This window comes from Mastomys coucha, unplaced genomic scaffold (assembly GCF_008632895.1).
Source record: "Mastomys coucha isolate ucsf_1 unplaced genomic scaffold, UCSF_Mcou_1 pScaffold3, whole genome shotgun sequence".
In the NCBI taxonomy this organism is placed as follows: domain Eukaryota; kingdom Metazoa; phylum Chordata; class Mammalia; order Rodentia; family Muridae; genus Mastomys; species Mastomys coucha.
The window spans coordinates 50,356,763-50,377,229 of record NW_022196909.1 but is presented as its reverse complement, the minus strand read 5'-3'; the positions used below and the strand labels follow the sequence as shown (position 1 = coordinate 50,377,229).

The 20,467-nt window shown below is 48.5% G+C and overlaps 1 protein-coding gene and 1 long non-coding RNA gene across 5 annotated transcripts in view; one reads left to right on the top strand and one right to left on the bottom strand.

The window, feature by feature from the left end:
* Positions 1–20,467, bottom strand: part of LOC116074627 (H-2 class I histocompatibility antigen, D-37 alpha chain-like) — a 714,163-nt gene that overhangs the window by 339,434 nt on the left and 354,262 nt on the right. The window lies entirely within an intron of this gene.
* Positions 2,720–13,975, top strand: LOC116074676. 2 transcript variants are annotated; one of them, XR_004112244.1, is made up of 3 exons: positions 2,720–2,866; positions 12,301–12,434; positions 13,917–13,975. It is a non-coding gene; the product is annotated as an uncharacterized LOC116074676 (long non-coding RNA). The 2 variants fall into 2 exon arrangements; XR_004112243.1 differs by having other exon boundaries at positions 13,913–13,957.

The window sequence follows — 20,467 nt, the reverse complement described above, 5'->3', positions numbered from 1 at the left end:
AATCAACTTGACACAAACAGGGGTCATCTTGGAAGAGGGAACTTCAACTGAGAAAATGATCCCACCAGATTGGCCTGTGGGCAAACCCACATTGCAGTTTCCAGCACCATAGTGGAAGGTGTCACCCTGGTCAGGTGGTCTTTAGCTGTATAAGAAAGCAGGCTAGGGGCTGGAGAGATGGCTCAGAAGTTAAGAGCACTGACTGCTCTACCAGAGGTCCTGAGTTCAATTCCCAGCAACTACATGGTGGCTCACAACCATCTGTAATGGGATCGGATGCCTTCTTCTGGCGTGTCTGAAGACAGCTACAGTGTACTCATATGGATAAAATAAATAAATCTTTAAAAAAAGCAAGCAAGCAGGCAGGCAGGCAGGCAGGCAGGCAGGCTAAGCAAACCACCCGGAGCAAGAGAACGAATCAGTAAACAGCGTTCCTCTCTGGTCTCAGCTTCAGTTTCTGCCTCCAGGTTCCATCCAGATCTCCGTGAAGGACTTCAGCTGTTAGATGATAAATCCTTTCCTCCTCAAGCTGCTTTTGGTCATGGCCTTTATTACATAAATAAAAACCTAAACTAAAATAGCAGACCGGTAGAGACAGGTAGAACCTTTGATCTCCCATACTGCCTCATCCTATTATTCATTTAGAGTCCTTGAGGAAAGGGCATGAAATACCGCTGGTATGACTTGTCTTTGATGAGCTCCTAGCGCCCCCTGGTGGCCACATATTTTGTTTTGTTTTGATACTATACAGCCCAAGCTTGAACCCTGTTGTTTGTTCCTCGCGCGCCCGGGGTCTCCCAAGTGCTGGGACAGGTCCATGCTTCCGTATTTTCGTTTCAGGATCCACAGAACTCCATTTTGGATCTCTTCTGAAGGTTTTGCTACAGTCGTGCTGAGGCTGCGGACCTGTGTATGTGACAGTCATCTATTTTCTGTCTGTTGTATAGGGACTATCTTCCAAGCCAAGTATCTGACGTCTTGGAGAGGTCAGCTGTTGCCTGTTGCAGAAGGATCATCCCAGCTGAGCTCATGTATTGCCTATAGAGGGGTGGGGTCAGGAGATCCTCACCTGAGTATCCAGCTGCCTTAATTACTCATGGCCTGGGGGAGGGTCTACAGTCTAAACGCCAGGGAAAACCGGGGGTCAAGGATCCATTTCGCGGCTTGGCTGTGGGGAAACCTTCATCCCTGATGGGTAAAGGTTTTCCAGGTGCGGCTTGTTGGGAGGGAAGCACCCACACCCCTGTAGGTAACTCATGTGTCCTGTAAGGAAGCCCATTGTGAACCTCGGTGGAGTTGTATTTGTCGTTGGGACCTTGGAGGAGGGGTAGACCTTGGGAAAAGCCAGGCTCTTACCAGCCTCTGGTTGCCTCCTGCCAGCCCACGATTTGCCAGTGATTGCTGGTGGTTACTGGTGACACTTGGTTAATTCTGGTTTGGATGCTCGTTTAGAACAGCCGCGGACGTTTTCCCCTGGGGTTCTACTGCAATTAACGTTGGGTCACCCTTTTCTAAGTTTGCAGGGGTGGAGGGGCTCAGACTTTCATCTGTTTTAACGATGTATCTGTTTGTCTCTGTGTGGAATACGCACGTCAGTGCTGGCCGCGCTAGAAGGATTCCTAAGAGGCCATGGGACTCCTGGGGCTGAACAGCCACTGTGCTGTTAAGTGCTAGCAGTCGATCTGATTCTCTCAAAGGGCAGCATGTGCTCTGAAATGCTAAGCCATCCTCAGGCCCCTTTCTTTTGAAAATCAGGATCTCATGTAGCCCAGGATCTAGTTTAGATTAGCTGTTCTCAAATCTTCCTAATGCTATCACTCTTTAATACAGACACTCATGTTGGAGTGATCCTCCCAACCATAAAAGTATTTTCATTGCCACTTCATAACTATAATTCTGCTACTATTAAGAATCTTAGTGTAAGCCGGGTGGTGGTGGCGCACACCTTTAATCCCAGCACTTGGGAGGCAGAGGCAGGTGGATTTCTGAGTTTGAGGCCAGCCTGGTCTACAGAATGATTTCCAGGACAGCCAGGACTACACAGAGAAACCCTGTCTCAAAAAACAAACAAACAAACAAACAAAAAGAATCTTAGTGTAAATATCTGGGGTTATTGACCATCTTAGTCGACCCCTGTGAAAGGAGTCCTTACCCACCATTGACGTAGATGCTCTTAAACTCCAGATCCCCCTGCCTCTGTATCCTGGGATTACAAGCCCTTGAGTGCTGGGATTTCAGGTGTGTGCCGTTGTGTCTGTTTTACAAAATGCTAGAGTATAGAACCCAGGGTTCCACGCGTGGTAGGTACCAACTATGTACTATGCTTCAGCCCCAGCCTCTTCTTTTATTTTAGAGACAGGGTTTCTTTGTGTAGAACAGACTGTCCTCGAACTCAGAGAACCACCACCTGCCTCTGTCTCCGGAGCTCTGGGATTAAAGGCGTGTGTCACTGCCACCCGGCCCCTTCTTTAATTTTGTCATAACCAATTTCATTTATGCCAAGACCAAACTTCCTCACGTTTCCCACTCAGGGATGCAGACAGGAACATGGCTAATGCCTTGAACGCTTTCTGATGTGGGGAGTGCTCGATGCTGACGAGGAAAAGAGGTGATTCTAAAACACTTTAGGACTTCCCGCTGTAGCAAAGGCCATGCTCAGGCTAGCGCAGAGCGTATATGCGCACCTAATGTATTATGGCCGCCAGAGGGCAGAACTGAGTCAAGAAGGAGAGAAGAGCAGGAGATGGCGGCTCAGAAACAAAAGGCTAAAGAAACTGTCCAGAGGGCCGCCAAAGAAGCACATTCCAGCGTGTATTCTCAGTGACTTGGCATTCCAGTGTGGTTTTCTGTCCATTCCAGTACAGTGGTGAGTGTTTGCAATCCTTTCTTTGGTAGGTGTTAGGGTGCATGCCTGTGATTCCAAAAGCTGGCAGGCCAAGGATTGCCTTAGTGAGTTTGGGTCCAGCAGACCCTCTCTCAAAATAAAAAGTGAAGAGGGGTTGGAGAGCTGACTCGGTGGTTGAGAGCATGTACTGCCCTTTCAGAGGAACCGGCTTTGGTTCCCACCTCACAATCACCTGCAACTCCAGCTCTAGGGGCCTTTGATGCCTCTGGCCTCCACAGGCTCCTGCAATCACACGCATAGACATACACACAGACACATATACATAATTAAAAACAATAAAAATAGTTTAAGAGGAAAATTAATGGGACTGGAGAGCCTGGGGTGGTAGCGTACAACCTTGACCCCAGCAATTGGGAGAAAGAAGCAGGCGGGCCTCTTTATAGAAGGGAAGTCTGGTCTATATAGCAAGTTCCTGGCCCACCAAATCTGGATCCATAGTGAAACGCTGTCTCAAAACAAAAGTAAGGTGGGTGGGATGGTGGTTGGGTGTATTGGACTGGAGATAAAGCTCAGTGATAAACCAACCTTTGTTTAGCATGGATCAGGACCCAGGTTCAACTTTCAGCATTGCTACAAGACATTGTTAGGGTCCAGCGAGGGGGCTCAGCAAGTAAAGGCGCTTGCCACCAAACCTGAGGCTCTGAGTACAATCCCTAGAAACCACATGGTGGAAAGAGAGAACTGACTCCTGAACATTGAAGGCAGATCCTCACTGTTCAAGCATAAGAAGTCCCTAGCAGGAAGAGGAAAGACAAGCTATTTAACTGGTTTTCAGTAAGCAGACTGGTGCCCTTTAGCTCTACTTGGCTAGGAATTATGGGTAGGCAGGGGGAAGTTCTCCAGAACTGGCAGTCCCAGCTGTTGGGTGCCTAAGGCTTAGGGCCTATTGCCCCAGGCTTTAGAAACCAGAACCTGTGGCTGCAAAGCCTTGGGCCAGAGGCTTACGGCTCTGTACTGAAACCTGGATGCCTGGCAGTTTTCACAATCCTTTGCTTCCAGGTGCAGCTGCGGGTGCTGCAACTTTGTGACTGTTTCTGGAAACAGAGTTTCTCAGTGTAGCCCTGGCTGTCTTGGGAAACACTTTGTAGACCAGGCTGGCCTCAAACTCAAAGATCCTCCTGCTTCTGCCTCCAAAGTGCTGGGATTAAAGGTGTGTTCCCCTACTGCCTGGCTTGGTGGTGCAACTCCCGAAGCAGGTTCAGATGCTGGGACCTCAGCTGGACAGGAGGGGGGGCTGTAGCTCTGGTGGCTGGTATCACCACCGTCCTTGGGCTGAGTACTGGGACTCAGACCTCAACAGCAGTTAGTATTTATAATCCCTGGGCCTTGGTGCTGGGACCCTGGATCCTTTAAGCTTGTCAGCTCCTGGAACTCTTCCAGTGATGGAGATCCACAGGTTCTCTGGTTCTTCACAGTCTGTCTATCTATATATAGCCTCGGCTCCCTCCTCTCTCCCACTTCCTCTTTCCTTCCATAGCCCCTCAGCCCCTCATTATGCAGCTCATCCCTAGCTGCTGGAGCAGTGGCCACTGCCTCCTCTACTCCTGCAACTGTTGCTGTTACCATGAGGAAGGCATCTCCTCACCAACCCAAGAATTAATTGAGTTGAAAGTTGGATATGGTTAACAAAAGGCAGTTTGGCTGTCGGCTGGTTGACAGTCCATCAGTTAAGGTAAGGAAGACGCTTGGGAAGGATCCAACAGCTGTCACGCAGGGAGTCAAATCACCTCGCCCTAACATCTTACGTAAAGGGAAGATGGTTTATCACTAATACCAACAGTCCTTTAAAAAAAAAAAAATCACATTCCCCCAGCCCCATCTATTTCATTTTGTGTGTGTGGAAGTGAGCGGACAAGTGAGCTCTCACCTTTCACTATGTGACTTCCAGGGACTGAATTCAGATTATGAGACATGGTGGCAAGTACCTTTATCCAAGACATCTGGACGGCCCTTAGGAGCTATTTAAATAGTGCTTAAATTGCCTTAAGATTGCTTAGCTTCGGGGCTGGAGAGATGGCTCAGCGGTTAAGAGCACCATCTGCTCTTCTGAAGGTCCCCAGTTCGAATCCCAACAACCACGCAGTGGCTCACAACCATCTGTAATGAGATCTGACTCCCTCTTCTGGAGTGTCTGAAGACAGCTACAGTGTACTCGTATGCATAAAATAAATAAGTCTTTTAAAAAAAGAAAAGAAAAAGAATGCTTAGCTTCTACTCCAGTGCCCCAAGTGTAAGTAGGTCATTAATCTGTCCTAATTAGTACCTTTCTTTGCTGTTAACTTCTCTCTGCTAAATCTTGAATTGAGTGAAAAAGGGTATCTGTCAAGATGGTCATGTCATGAAGAGGACTGAGGAAAAAAAGATGCCCAGTTTTGTTGTGTTCTTCTATGGGGCTGAGGATGTACCTCAGCTGGCAGAGCCCGTTTGGTTTTCATCCCATCCTGTGGTGACACGTGTCTTTAACCTTAGCTCTCAGACTTGGAGACAGAAAGACCAGAAGTTCAAGTCCATCCTTGGCTCCTTAGCAAGTCTGAGGCCAGCCTTACGTACATGAGACCCTGTCTAAACAAATATTAAATGAAAGATTTCTTGCCCTTCTCAGATCCATTATGGGGAGCCCACCAGAGATGGCCTCTCAGACAGTTTATAACCAAATGAAAATCTTTATTCCAGCCAGCTGGGACCACACTCAGGTATTCAGGGACCTAGGTGTAGCCCTAAAGGATTTTGAAGGCAGAAACCACATCCTGGTTCTCTCACTCAGCAGCTTGGGGCGTGGTGTAGGGGACAGGGGCCCACGGCAGCTTCGAGTAAGCAATTTGACAGAATCTAAGATAAGTAGTTAGCTGGAGGGGGAGGTTTGCGCAAGCAGACAATTTAACAGAAGCTACAATAAATTAGCCAGAACATCCTGACCTTGGGTTCCGGGAATAGTTTGGGAACTTTCCACGGGACTCTCCATCAAGGCGATCAGATTCTAGTTAAACCTGAAATGGCTTCAGCAAGAATACAAGATGGAGGAACCCCTGCCCTAACACACTTTCTTCTTCCTTCATCCTTTGCTCCCTTCCTATTTCCTTCTTTGTTGTTGTGCAGATGCTGAATCCACCACCTAACACAAGTGAAGCCTGTGCTCTACCACTGAACTGTGTCCCCCAGAATCTTTGTGGTGTTTAGCCCTACAAAGACAAGTTGGAAATCAGCAGGATCTCTTTGGAGCTTAGAGGAGAAACATACGTTGTGCACGGGCATGGACAGAGCCACAGCTCTTGGAGACAGAATTTGATTAAAATTGTGAATTGTGCCTATGTGAAAGAGAACATTGAGGCTGGCTGGGAAGGGAGATGAATAGTTTGATCAGGACCCTAGTTCAGATCCCCCAAACCAACAATAGAAACCTGAGCATGGGGGCTGGAAAGGTGGCTCAGTGGTTAAGAGCACTGACTGCTCTTCCAGAGGTCCTGAGTTCATTTTTTACATGGTGGCTCACAACCATCTATAGTGGGATCTGATGCCTTCTTCTGGTGTGTCTGAAGACAGCAACAGTATACTCATATAATTAAATGGATGAATGAATAATGAATGAATAATAAATCTTTTTAAAAATATGTGTATGAGTGTTTTGTCTGCATGTAGTATGTGTATTACCTGTATACCTGATGTCCATAGAGGCCAGAGGAAGGCATTGGATCCCCTAACTGGAGTTACAGGTAGTTCTGAACCACCAGGTGGTTGCTGGGAGTGTAGCCAGGGTCCTCTGAAGAACAACCAGTTCTCTTAACTGCTGAGCCATCTGTCCAGTTCCTCATTTGTTGGTTTTGCCATCCTAAGATGTCTTTAGAGCCGGGCAGTGGTGGCTCACGCCTTTAATCCCAGCACTTGGGAGGCAGAGGGAGGTGGATTTCTGAGTTCGAGGCCAGCCTGGTCTACAGAGTGAGTTCCAGGACAGCCAGGGCTACACAGAGAAACCCTGCCTCAAAAAACAAAACAAACAAACAAAAAAAGTCTTTAGAACAACACCCATTATCTCCCAGGCATTTTGGCTTTACCTTGACTCTCAGCAAGAAGGAGCAAGCTAGATCCTGGTGTGAGGGACTTCAGTCTTTCCCCATGGACCTTCATTTTCCCTGTCTTTATTTAATTATCTATTTTGTCTAATTTTTATGTATGTGAGTATACCGTCACAGTCCTCGGGCATTGGATCCGTTACAGATGGTTGTGAGCCACCGTGTGGTTGCTGGGATTTGAACTCAAGACCTCTGGGAGAGCAGTCAGTGCTCTTAACCACTGAGCCATCTCTCCAACCCCTATTTTTAGTTAAGTCATGCATGTGGGTGCTCTGTGGCATGTATGTCTTGCACTACTCTCATGCAGTGGCCCCAGAGGCCAGAAAAGGCTTTTTTTTTTTTCTCTTATACATCCTGGCTCCTACCATTGCTTCAGTCTTCCATAAAACAGACCTGACCCTGGGAAAGGAACCCCTTCTCTAAGATCAAACTGCAAAGTTATAGAAAAGTAAGACTAGAAGATGAAAATCCGGGTATGGTGGCTCACGCACTTGGGAGCCAAGGCGGAGGAATACCACGAGGTTAAAGAAGCTGGGCCTACAGAATGACACCTTGTCTCAAAAAGAAGAGAGGCTGGAGAGATGGATGCCCCAGCAGTTAAGAGCACCCGTTGCTCCTGTAGGAAACCAGGTTCCATTTCTAGAACCCGTGTGGTGGTTCATAACCACTCCCGATCCAGTTCCAGCAGGTAACATACCAGGCACGCATATGGTGTGCATGTTTGTGCAGGCAAACTCTCGTGCAATAAAAACCTGAAATAATTTAAGGAGAAAAAGTTAAGCCTTTCTTCCTCTCTGATCGCTTTGCACATTCACAGTAGGGAGCCTTCTGAAGGGCTGGGGGCAGGCCTGTGCCCCTCCCATACTCAGGTGAAGCCACCTGGCTGGGACCACTGGCTCATTCAGGCAGACTATCTCTGGGGCAGCTATTTGGTGCTGCTCTCTCTGTGTTTGGACCATATTCTCTTCATTTCATGCATGATTGCCTCATATTGGCTTCTGGTGATGAGTCGAGCTAACTCTCTCTTTCCCTCCCTCTCTCTTCCTCTCTCTTTCTGTCTCTGTCTGTCTCTGTCTCTCTGTGTGTGTGCACATGTACCAAATGAAGACTCAGGAGCCAGATGTTCTGGGGAAAGCCTGCTGGCTCAGAGAGGCAGAGAAAGCACCCAGCTGACCTTCCTACTCCATCGATGTCTTAGAAGGAAAAGCCCCCTCTCCTCCATGCTGTCTCAAATACCCTTCAACTCAAAACCCCTCCTTTCTCTTTCCTAGGTCATCTTATGTTCACTCCCTGTCAGCTGGCTGCTTGCTCCGCCTCTTGACCCACAGTTGACTTTGTTTAGCTCTTATTTACAGGAAGCTCTGTGGTAAAGGTGCTATCCCTGAGCCCCATCACAACCAGCAGTTTTTTTCCAGTTCACAATCTTCGGGGTTCACATTGTGATCAAGTATCCTGCAACAGGAGGGCTAATAAGTAGACATCATTCAGTAGGGCTGCCGCCTGGCTCTGAGCTTCATTTCAGCGAGACATGGAAACACTAGGCATAGTTGCAGTTCAGTTTCCTCGAGGTATCTGTGAAATATTTGCACAGCTGGGCTGGCTGCTGCAAAGGGAGTGATGGATTGGCTGACATGGAGAGGCAGCGAGGCATGTAGGAGGGGCCCATCTGGCCACTCAGAGAAAAGACTTGCCCAAACTCAACACAAGATTCACCAATTCCAGAGCTGGGTGTGGAGGTACATGCCTGAGATCCCAGCCCTTGGAAAGGAGAGACCCATAAGGACCTGTGAGTCTGAGACCTGCCTGCACTTCCCGAGAACTGTTTCAAAACAAGACCCCCCCATCACTCAACAATAGAACTAGTAATTGTTCTCTCTCTCTCTCTCTCTCTCTCTCTCCCATCTTTCTCTCTTTCTTCATTCATTCATTCATTCATTCATTCATTCATTCATTGGGGGAGTGGCCAGGGTACCACTGTGACTTGGAGGTCAGAGGACAACTTTCAGGAGTACCACTGTGTCTGGGAGGGTGGAGGACAACTTTTGGGAGCACCACTGTGTCTGGGAGGGTGGAGGACAACTTTCGGGAGCACCACTGTGTCTGGGAGGGCGGAGGACAACTTTCGGGAGCACCACTGTGTCTGGGAGGGCGGAGGACAACTTTCGGGAGTTGGTTCTGGATTTCTTCCACGTGGACCCTGGGCGGGGGCTCATCTGGCTTGATAGTAAGTGCCTTTACGAGCTGAGCCTCCTAGCAACCCAGAAACGGATCCTAACTACACTTACTCGTGCTTCGCACTGCTTGACTCTGCTCAGTTCCTTAGGTAACCACTCCGCCTAAACTGTTTACTGAGTGCTCTTTCATTTTGTCCCGCGGAGGTTTCAGGTTTGTGGTTTTGATTTTTTGGTTGTCTCTGGATTTAAGAGTGTGCATCAATGCCGGGCAGTGGTGGCACACGCCTTTAATCCCAGCACTTGGGAGGCAGAGGCAGGTGGATTTCTGAGTTCAAGGCCAGCCTGGTCTACAGAGTGAGTTCCAGGACAGCCAGGGCTACACAGAGAAACCCTGTCTCAAAAAAACCAAAAAAAAAAAAAACAAACAAAAAAAAAAAACAAAAAAAACAGTGTCCATCACCAGGTCCACCTGTACTGGTATTTCCCTATGGCACCTTTCTGCCTGATTTTTTGTTTTTTTGTTTTTTGTTTTTTAATTCCAGAGTCACTTGCTTTGAAATAAACATAATACCCTCTTTACCTTTTCTGACTGACTAGCATCATTTTTTAAAAATTTTTTAAAGGTTTATTTTATTTATGTGTATGAGTACACTGTATAGATGGCCATGAGCCATCACGTGTATGACTGTTCTCTGGCCCTGCTCGCTCCAGTGTAATTCACTGTAGCTGTCTTCATATGCACCAGAAGAGGGCGTCCGATCTCATTACAGGTGGTTGTGAGCCACCATGTGGTTGCTGGGATCCGAACTCAGGACCTTAGGTAGAGCAGTCAGTGCTCTTACCCGCTGAGCCATCTCACCAGCCCCTGACTAGCGTCTTTCGAATCATTCTTTTTCTTTTTAATCTTTTTTAAAATTGGATATTTTCTTTACATTTCAAATGTTGTCCCCTTTCCTGGTTATTTCCACCCCCGCAAACCTCCTATCTCCTACCCCTGCTTCTATGAGGGTGTCCCCCCCCCCAACTCCCGCCTCCCCACCCTCGTACTCCCCTACACTGGGGTATCAAGTCTTCACAGGACCGAGGGCCTCTCCTCCCAGTGATGCCCAACTAGACCATCCTCTGCTACATATGTGACTGGAGCCATGGGTCCTTCCATGTGTTGTACTCCTTGGTTGGTGGTTTAGTCCCTGGGAGCTCTGAGGGGATCTGGTTGGTTCACATTGTTGTTCCTCCTATGGGGGTGCAAACCCCTTCAGCTCCTTCAGTCCTTTTTCTAACTCCTCCATTGGGGTCCCCATGCTCAGTCCAAGGGTTGGCTGCGAACACCCTTCTCTGTATCTGTCAGGCACTGGCAGAGCCTCTCAGGAGACAGCTATATCAGGCTCCTGTCAGCAAACACTTGTTGGCATCCACAATATTGCCTGGGTTTGGTTACTGTGTATGGGGAATCGTTCTTTTCTTCTGTCTCTGAGGCTGCATCTGCCTCCGGCCTTCACATTCTTGGGGAGGGGGGAGCGGTTCGTAGCCGCTACTTTCTGCCTACATTGCAATACTGGTCACATCCTTGGGGGGGGGGGGGGGGCGGTTCGCAGCCGCTACTTTCTGCCTACATTGCAATACTGGTCATATCCTTGTGGGGGAGCGGTTCGCAGCCGCTACTTTCTGCCTACATTGCAATACTGGTCACATCCTTGGGGGGGAGCGGTTCGCAGCCGCTACTTTCTGCCTACATTGCAATACTGGTCACGTCTTCAGATGCTCCTTCCATCTCTGCTCTCCTGCTTCTTCTCTCTCTTTCCTGTCTCCTGACTGGAGTTGCTGGCCCCGGGGGTAGGTGTCCAGGAGGTTGTGTATGGCAACTGGGACTCCTGACCTGGGATGACCCTTGGGAATGACCCAGAGAGCTGAAGTTGGCCTTCAGGGAAGTGAAACCCAGATGCAGCTGAATTCCCCATGGGAACTCAAAGGCTCCCCCAGGCCAGTGTCCCAGGCAAGGAGTCATTTGTAATTTTCTTTCCTGAAGATAGTGAAAGAGAAATAGGGAGAGGCAAACCCTTAGCTCCTGATGTATTATTCACCTATTTATTTTGAGATAAGGTCTCACTTTGTAGCCTAAGATGACCTTGGGCTTCTGCTCCTCCTGTTTCTACTTCCCTGGTACTGGGATGACATGAACTCACCACCATGCTTAGTTTGTAGGTTGCTGGGACTTGAACTCAGGTTGCTAGGTGTTTGCTGCAAGCACCTTTACTTACTGAGCCATGTACCAGCCCCAGCTTGACTGTCTTCTGTTTGCTTTTTAAAAAGGTTTATTTATTTTTATCGTATATGTATGATTGTGTTTGCTGGCATGTATGCCTGTGCATTGTATGTATGTATCATATATGTATGATTGTGTTTGCTGGCATGCATGCCTGTGCATTGTATGTATGTATCATATATGTATGATTGTGTTTGCAGGCATGTATGCCTGTGCATTGTATGTATTCATTGCCTTTGGGAAGAAGCCAGAATCCCCTAGAACTAGAGTTTTGGAGAGCTATCGGCTGCCATGTGGGTGCTAGGAATTGAACCCAGGTTCTCTGGAAGAGCAGGAAATGCTCTAGCTAGTGGCCCATCTCTATACCAACTCCTGCCCCCCAGTTTTTCTCTTTTTTTGAGTTCTCATTATGTATCTCTGGCTATCCTGGAACTCTCTGTAACCCAGCTGGCTTCAGACTCACAGGGGTCCACCTCTGTCCCTTGAGGATGGGTATTAAAGATATGAACCTCCCCACCCCATAGCATAGAGGTTTTAAAGTGTTTTCTTTTTCCTCCTCCTCCTCCTCCTCCTCGTCCTCCTCCTCCTCCTCCTCCTTCTGTTTACAAGACATAGTTTCTCTGTATAGCCCTGGCTGGCCTGGAACTCTAGATTAGGCTGGCCTAGAACTTAGACATCCACCCGTCTCTGCCTCCCTAGTTGGGGTTAAAGGTGTGTGCCATCACTGCCTGACTAAGTATTTTTCTTTAACACTGTCTCTCACGGCCATGTCTTGGAAGCTGCAGGATTAACTTCTCTGATTCAGTAGCAGAGCATCTATCTCTGCATGGGTGTTAATTACTGTGGCTTTCAGCACTTTAACAACCTCTAAACACATTCACATCTCTCCAGGCTCAAGTGGAAGGCCCAGTAGCGGTGACCGAAACTGAGAACCAAGGCAGGTATGCCTCCCTCCTGCCAACCTGGAGAATGCATTTGAGGAGTTTGATCCTGAGGGTGATGCCAACATTTAGTCCTCGTGTGTGGTATGAACCTTTCCTCCCTCAAAACCAGGGTACCCCCTGCTCACTGTGTAGCTGAGTTCTAAAAGCCCAGTGAGTCCATTGTCCAATGCTGCAAACCCTCTTTGACTTAGTCAATGATTGCTTCCAGCAGAGGCCGAGCCCAAGAGCTGCCCCCCTCTGGATGCCTCTTCTGAAACACCAGAGTATTTCTCAGCGGCACGGGCAAGGGTCTCTGAACAGGACACTGCATAGCAGGCCTTCCTTTGCAATACGCAGCAGGTTGATCTTAGCCATGGGAAACATATTCTGAGATCCCCAAGCATGAATGAAAATTCCTGAAAAGAAGCCGTGTCTGGCTGTGGACAGAAAGGCTCCTGGAAGGAGTTTCTGTGTCTCCGGGGACTGAAGGGACAGGTTGGGGTTTCAGCGCTGTGCAGAGATTGGAATGTTGCAGTTTCAGAGGCTCAGTACTTTATCTGGGCTAGTTTTAGCTATAGAACAGCCATTCCTTGTCCCCCCACCCCCACTGTATCTGAACTAACTCCCCAGGATAATAAACAGAAACCTCTTGAAAGCTGCTAGCTCAGCGGAACACTAGCTTCCATCAACCCCAGAGCTAAGAACGCCATCAGATAGCATCTCGGCCTAGAAAGTCTCCGTGTGTCTGCCTCTCTGGTGTGCCCACCAATGTGTTCTAAGCTTGCCTTGATTTATGACTTTGTGAATGGAACAAAAAAAAAAAAAAGGAAGAAAGAACAAAAGAAAAGAGAAAAGAACAGGATTGTTCCTGCGTATGGTGGGAGAGAGAGTTTATTATAGAGAAAAGGGGCCACATAGCCAGAGGCAGGGACATCTGAGGGAGCCAGAGTGAGCATGGTACCCTGAGCCAGGCCATGTGAGGAGAGGGGAGAGCCAAGAGGATGGGCAAAGAAGCCAGGTAACCAAAATGGCTTCTACAGGAAATGGATTATATAGGAAAGGGATGCTGGGGGAAGGGCAGCCCAGCCCCTAGGTTAGAATACTTTAGGGTAGGGGGCAGGATATGCCAGCCATGCCCTATAACAGGTAGGGACTGAGGGATGCTGGAAGACCCTGCCAGCCAGGTCTGCTCTGGTATGCTAAGCAGGCACCTCAGCCATGTGTCCTGGGCTGGAGACCCAGCTCTCTGTTCTGTAAAACTATAAAAATGTAACATGGAATTTGGGAGTAACATAAATTTATGTTCCTGGGCCATGGTCAGCCATAAAGTCTCCCGAATAAACTCTTGATGTCTTTCAGATGAAATCTGTAGTCTTTATTGTCAACACAAGGGACGTCTAAAGTCAGACAGTAACAGCCTGTGTGGATGCTATATGTTTCCCTGTCTCATATATATATATATATATATATATATATATATATATACATACACACACATACACACACACACATATATATGTATATGTATATATATGCCTGATTTTCTCTTTTTTTTTGTTTTTGTTTTTATTTTTTTCAAGACAGGGTTTCTGCTGGTGAGATGGCTCTGCGGGTAAGAGCACCCATTGCTCTTCTGAAGATCATGAGTTCACAACCACCCGTAATGAGATCTGATGCCCTCTTCTGGTGCATCTGAAGACAGCTACAGTGTACTTATAATAAATAAATAATAAATTAATCAAGACAGGGTTTCTCTGTGTAGCCCTGGCTGTCCTAGAACTCATTCTGTAGACCAGGCTGGCCTTGAACTCAGAAATCCACCAGCAACTGCCTCCCAAGTGCTGGAATTAAAGGCGTGTACCACCACTGCCCGGCTATATTTTTCTTGATATATATATGTGTGTGTGTGTATATATACACACACACACATATATATCTACACACATATATATGTATGCACACACACACACACACACATATATATATTAATTTTTAATTATGTGTGTGGGTACTGAGTATAGGTGCTTGAGGAGGCCAGGCCACTTAAAGCTTATGTGCCATTTAGTGGGTTCTGGGAACCAAAATCAGGTCCTCTGCAAGAGCAGTATGTAATTGTCTTTGTACCTTTAACTGCTGAACCATCTCTGCAGCCTCTAGTTATTTTATTTATTTTATTTTATTTTATTTTTAAAGATATCCATGCTGGCCTTAAACTCCTTCTGCCGCTGTCTCTCAAGTTTTAGGATTACAGGCACATGCCATCATCTCTTGCTTAACTGGTTAACTAAGTACAATATGAAATTAACAACAGCTAACAACAGAACAATTAAAACGATATCCAGTATAGGAAGCTTTTAGAACTATGACTGTTTCTGAAATTCCCCACTCGGTATTTTGTGGCGTGGCTGATGCAGGAGCGTTTGAAAATGTGGAGACTAACGCTTTAGCTATAGGGCAGCTACTGTACAGAGAATGAGGGCCGGTGCCTGTGGTCCTGGCTCCCTTTGCAGGGCGGGGCCTTTGGTCACGCAGCTGGGGTGGAGCCCTGTGAACAGTCTTCTCCTTTACTTTAGACAAGCCGCATAGCCAGACTGTCTCCTGGGCCGCTTGTGCAAGTTTGTTCCAGAGGCCAGTTCTTCCTGGAACTGGGTGTCAGCTCAGGACAGAGAATGCCAGGAGTGAAAGTTGGCGCTGAAGGGAAGAAGAGCTTTCCAGTCCTGCAGGAGATCTCAGATTGCATGGCTGCGCTGGGCGGGGCTTGCAGTTCAGAAGGATGCCACCAGGGGACGCCCTTTCCACACCTCACATCTAGAGAGCGCGCGCTGCAAAAGGCTTTTCTGTGATTGCAAAGTCATGATTCAGCTTTCCTAACTGACCTATTCAACTCAGTCTTCTGCAGTAGCTTGAGTCTGTCGCACTTCGGAGTTACACATGCCTCTAGTTACGTAACAGAACAGCCCTTGACAATGTGCTAGACAAGAGTGGTAACGTCTCTCACTTTTCAAAGGCCATTGGGACTTCTCATTTGCTGTCGGGGTCACAGTATAAGGGTTGGAGACCCAGCCGAGAGACGAGAGGGGTGCGGGTGCTGACTCATGAGCCCCAGCTTCTAGATGAATTCCACCACTCTCCAGAAGCCACCATCAGTGGCATTAAGAGGTCCGAGGCTAGCCAGGCTGTGATACCAGCACTTGGGAGGCAGAAACAGGTGATTTGTGAGGGACAGCCTGATCTACAAACCAAGATTCAGGGTTACACAGAGAAACCCTGTCTGGAACTCTCCAATCTCCCCCCACCCCAAGAAAAAGATCCAGGGCCACTGGCAAATTGTCCAGGTGTCATAGGGGACAGGGTGGAGCTTCAGCAGCATGGTTCAGGACCTGTCAGGCTGACCTGCCCACCCAGCACCCAGACAAGCAGAGGACATAAGCCGCAGACAGTGAAGTGAGGGCTGAAGAGGCAGCCTGAAGTGAACAGTACCTGAGGCCTAGCCCAGTTTTTGTTTGAATGGCATAAAGAGTGTCATGTAATACCATATACACTGTGCCTCTATGCAAAGCACTGCTCACCGCAGCTTATGTCGAAGGTGCTGGAAAGCCATCCAGTAAGTCTGGGGAGGGTATTTCAGGGTTAGGAAGCTGAGAAATTCCCTGAATAAGGTTCAGAGAATGCTTCGTTTTTCTAGAGAAGTATTGTGCTCAATGCTGGTGCTACCAGACTGTCAATGGCGTGGGCATGGGGGTCGAGGTTGGGAAAGAATACAGGAGATGAGGTGCTGGACGTTCTCTGGTGTCTGTGAGGAGCCAAGAGCCTGGATGGCAGTCAGCAGGTGAATGCTCACCGTGTGGCTTTTGCAAAAGGGAGACAGCTGAACCAGGGGCTGGGTGGAGGACACAGACAGTATGGGTCTCCTCAGCAAGGCAGAGCAAAGAGCAGTTCACATTCTGCCAGGTGTTCACAGTCGATGCAATAGCATGGCTGTGACCTGGAGACCTGATGATCAAGGACCCCCAGGATCTCCATGTGGAGCTGATGTCTCTCACCCAGCTACTCTCTTTTCTCTTTGTAACGATTTTTATATTCTATTTTATGTATGGGAGTGCTTTTCTTGAATGTATATGTGTACCACATGTGTGCCTGTTGCCCAGGGACATCCGAAGAGGGTGTTGGATACTTTGGACCAGGAGTTACTGATGGTTGTGAACCAACCACACGTAAGTACTGAGAACTGAACCCAGGTCCTCTGCAAGAGCAACCAGTGCACATGAACCCTCTGAGCCACTTCTCCAGCCCGGATATTCTCCTTTCATCTAAATGATGACAGATGGAAAGATGGCTCTGTGATTAAGAGCACTGACTACCCTCCAGAGGACCTAAGCTTGGTTCCTAGAACCCATATCAGGGGGCTCACAACTCGTAATGCCAGCTCTAGGGCATCTAAGGCCCTCTTCTGGACTCCATGGACACCCACTATGGTAGTTTGAATATGCTTGGCCCCAGAGGGAGTGGCACTGTTAGGGGGCGTGGCCTTGTTGGAGGAAGTGCGTCACCGTAGAGGTGGGCTTTAGTGGTCTCCTTCCTCAAAAGGAGAGTATTACAGATGGAGAATCCTTTGATTAGTTTTCTTGTTGCTTGCTTAAGGTCCCAAACTGATTTAGAATCCCAGGCTGGTCTTGAGTTCTCAGTGCTGGGATTTACACGTCTGCCTAACTCTGCAGCAGCCCCGGTAGGAATGAGAACACTTATTAAAACCTGCTTGGGTGGGGTGGCTCATGCCTTCAATCCCAGGACTCAGTGGGTAGAGGCAGGTGGATCTCTGTGAGTTCCATGTCATCGGTCGCACCTGGCCCTGTACGTTTTTAGCTGCTGAGCGGTCTCCCGGGCGCCTAGTTTTGTCTTGTTTAAGGGTTAATCTCATATGGTTTCGGAAGGCTTTGAGCTTTACGTCTTTTCCCTACCTTAGCCTCCACCACGGGCATGTTCCACCACGCGCATGCTTAGGCCCAGTGTGTTTTATTTTAAGGTCAGAAAAGGGCATCTGATCTTCTAGAGCCAGAGCTGTGGATGGTTGTGAGCTGTCTCGAGGGTGTTGGGAACTGAACTCAGGTCCTTTAGAAGAGCAGCCTGTGCTCTTAGCTGCTGGGTCACTTCAATCCCTCTGTTTTCAAGAGTAAGTGACCAAGAGCTGTCAGTGTCAAAGGCCCAAGGGAGATGGCGTTGGCACCTAGCTCCGGATCCTTTCGGTTGTAGTTGGTGAGGAATATTTTAAAATTTCCTGTCCACCACCTTCTCCCTATTCCTCTCCAATCCCTGCACATTCAGCAGAGAGCTGATCACAGCAGGGTATTCGATTTCCTGTTTCAGAAAGGCCTTCTGGGACTCGAAGGGAATCAGAAAGGTTCTCCTTTGACTTGACATCTTCTTTGCTTTTGTTTTCTGTTTTATTTTTTTGATACAGAGTCTCGATACCTAGTCCAGGCCTTGACCTCACCGTGATCCTTCTGGCTCTGCCTCCTGAGTGCTGTCTGGTTAAAAAAAAAAAAAGGAACACAGGACAGAATAGCATGTAGGAGAAACTGTTCACAGACTCTTAGGTGCCAATCATTCTGTCAAACCCTTCGCCAAAGGGTTGCATGAAGTCAGGGAGTGTGGCTCGTGCCTGAAATCCCAGAACTCAGGAACTGAGACAGGAGGATTGCTTGAGCTCCAGCCTCCCTCAACCCCCATGGGTTACATAGTGAGACACGGTCCCAAAATGAGAGACTGAAGGAAAACCAAGGTTGCATGAAACGGGTATTAGTTCCCGGCTGTGTCCCTTTCAGGCTTCCCAAATTCCACTGAGCCAGGCAGCCATCTTTTCACTCCACCCGTCCTCAGCTTGTGTGTGGTCCACATCAGCCTCAGGAGTTCTGCCCCATGCCAATCCATTCAGAGCTCGTATGTTCTTACTGCCAAAATCCCAAGGTCTCCTGGTGGCATGGACTCCCCTGCTTGTCTATGTGAGGCTATTTGTGGAGTCAGGAGTCTGTGCCTGGCCATGGCTCATCCAGGCACTCCCTACCTCCCACCCTGCTCCACAGCTAGCCTCCCCTCAGGTACTGCTGGGCTGTAAGCTGGCCCAGGGATGCAGAACTAGGGACAGTTGCACGACCTCTTGGCTTCCCAGACCAAAGGCTCTTCCTCTCTGGCTTCCCTCAAAGGCTCTGGGCTCTCTGCATACCGACTATCACATGATCCTCACAAGACATTCCAGGCTCTATCGCAGAGAAGCCTGTGAGGGACTTCTGAACTCTGCCCTCCTGGACCAAGGGAGTCCAAAGTCCTTTCTCTTAGCTTGGAAGTGAGGTTGGGTAAAGCAAAGAAAAGCATAAATTAGCTTCATTCACTCCGCCTCCCACAAGTCTCTGTTTTCCAGTCAGAAAACTGACATCAGCTGCTGCTGCTGCCACCACTGGTGGTGGCTGGGGTGGTGGCTTTATGGGGTGACCTCAGCTCTGAACTGAAGGTGCACTGTGGAAGATGGTGAGGTCATTTTCTTTCATTGTTTTTGTCTGAACAAATTCTCATGTATGCAGCACAGGCTAGCTATGCAGCTCAGGATAACCCTGGACTGTTAATCTTCCTGACTCTACTCCTCAAGTGCTATGATTATAGATGTGGGCCGACATGCTTAAGTAGGACATAAAATTTTTTTTTTTTTTCGGTGCCAGGGGACCAAACTCTGGGCCTCATGCTAAGCAAGAGTTCTATCAGTTCTTCTCCAGGCTCTGAACTGTAATTTCTTTCTCTTTCTTTCTTTCTTTCTTTCTTTCTTTCTTTCTTTCTTTCTTTCTTTCTTTCTTTCTTTCTTTCTTGATGCAAGGTCTCAATAGGTTCCTCGGGCTGACTTTGAATTCCTGGTCTCAAATATTCCTCCTGCCTCAGTTTCCCAAGAGAATACAAGCATGCATGGTAGCCCTTGGCCTAAGGGCAACTTTAGAAAATATTTTATGTTTAGTCATGTATACATGTGGCTGACTGAGTGTACCTTTGTGCTCTCAGGGTTCAGAGAGAGCCTCAGACCCCTGAAATCTGGAGCGAACCCATTGTGAGCAGCTCTGAGGGGTCTGGGGGAGGGGAAGGTCCCAGGAACTGCACTGGGGTCCTCGGCTAGAGCAGCCCAGGCATGTCTCCAGCCTCACAAAGCACAGGACAGCCAATGTGGACCCATGAGGGAAGGGGAAAAAAAGAAGAGATAAGAAAGAATGTGAAGGTGATATGGAGCAGGAGAGAGAAAAAACTAGTAGTGAAGGGGGGGTGCGGGGGAAACATGCAGGGGTGGGAGGGGGCGCAGAGAGGGAAAAAGAAGAAACGTATGAGGGGCAGAGGTGGCAAGGAGGGGAGCCGAGGGGGAGGAGCGGTGACGCAGTGAGGAAAAAAAGAGAGAAGAAAGGTGTGAGGGGCAGCGGTGGGGGTGGCGGTGGCGGCTACCTAGCCCTGCCTGGAGAAGGCTGGCGTTCCCAGTCCCTGGGGTAAGGCAGAGGCTGGCAGTGGCACTCATCTCGCCCCCTTCTTCTCCCAGCGAGATGCTGACATTAGTCTCTGGCGCTTTCCCCATCTCTGTGATATGTAGAGTGTGGATATGTGTGTTGCTCATTCCTCACAAGCAGCTGGAGACTGAGATAACTCCCTCCCTGGAATGTAGAGAATTTGGGGGTGCTGCAGAGAGAGAGAGCTAGAGGGCCTCTCCGAGCTGTCAGCAGGACCTGGACAGGATCCATTTCTGAAGGAGCTGGGCCAGAGGGCTGGGGGAGGGGTGGATGGCAGTCTTAGAGAAGGGTCCCTGGCATACTGAGACGTGCGCCTGTCTGCAAGGACCGTGCATTAAAAAGATAAGAAGTGGGAGCTGGAGAGATGGCTCAGCAATGAAGACAATTGACTGCTCTGCCAGAGGTCCTGAGTTCAGTTCCCAGCAACCACATGGTGGCTCACAGCCATCTATCCCAGGATCTGATGCCCTCTTCAGGCATGCAGGTGTGTACATGCAGATAGAGCGCTCATACATAAAATAAATAAATCTTTGAAAAAAAACCCCAAAAGTGGAAAATCGGCGCTGAAGCCACAAGCTCCCATCTTGCTGTACAGTTGGAAACCGA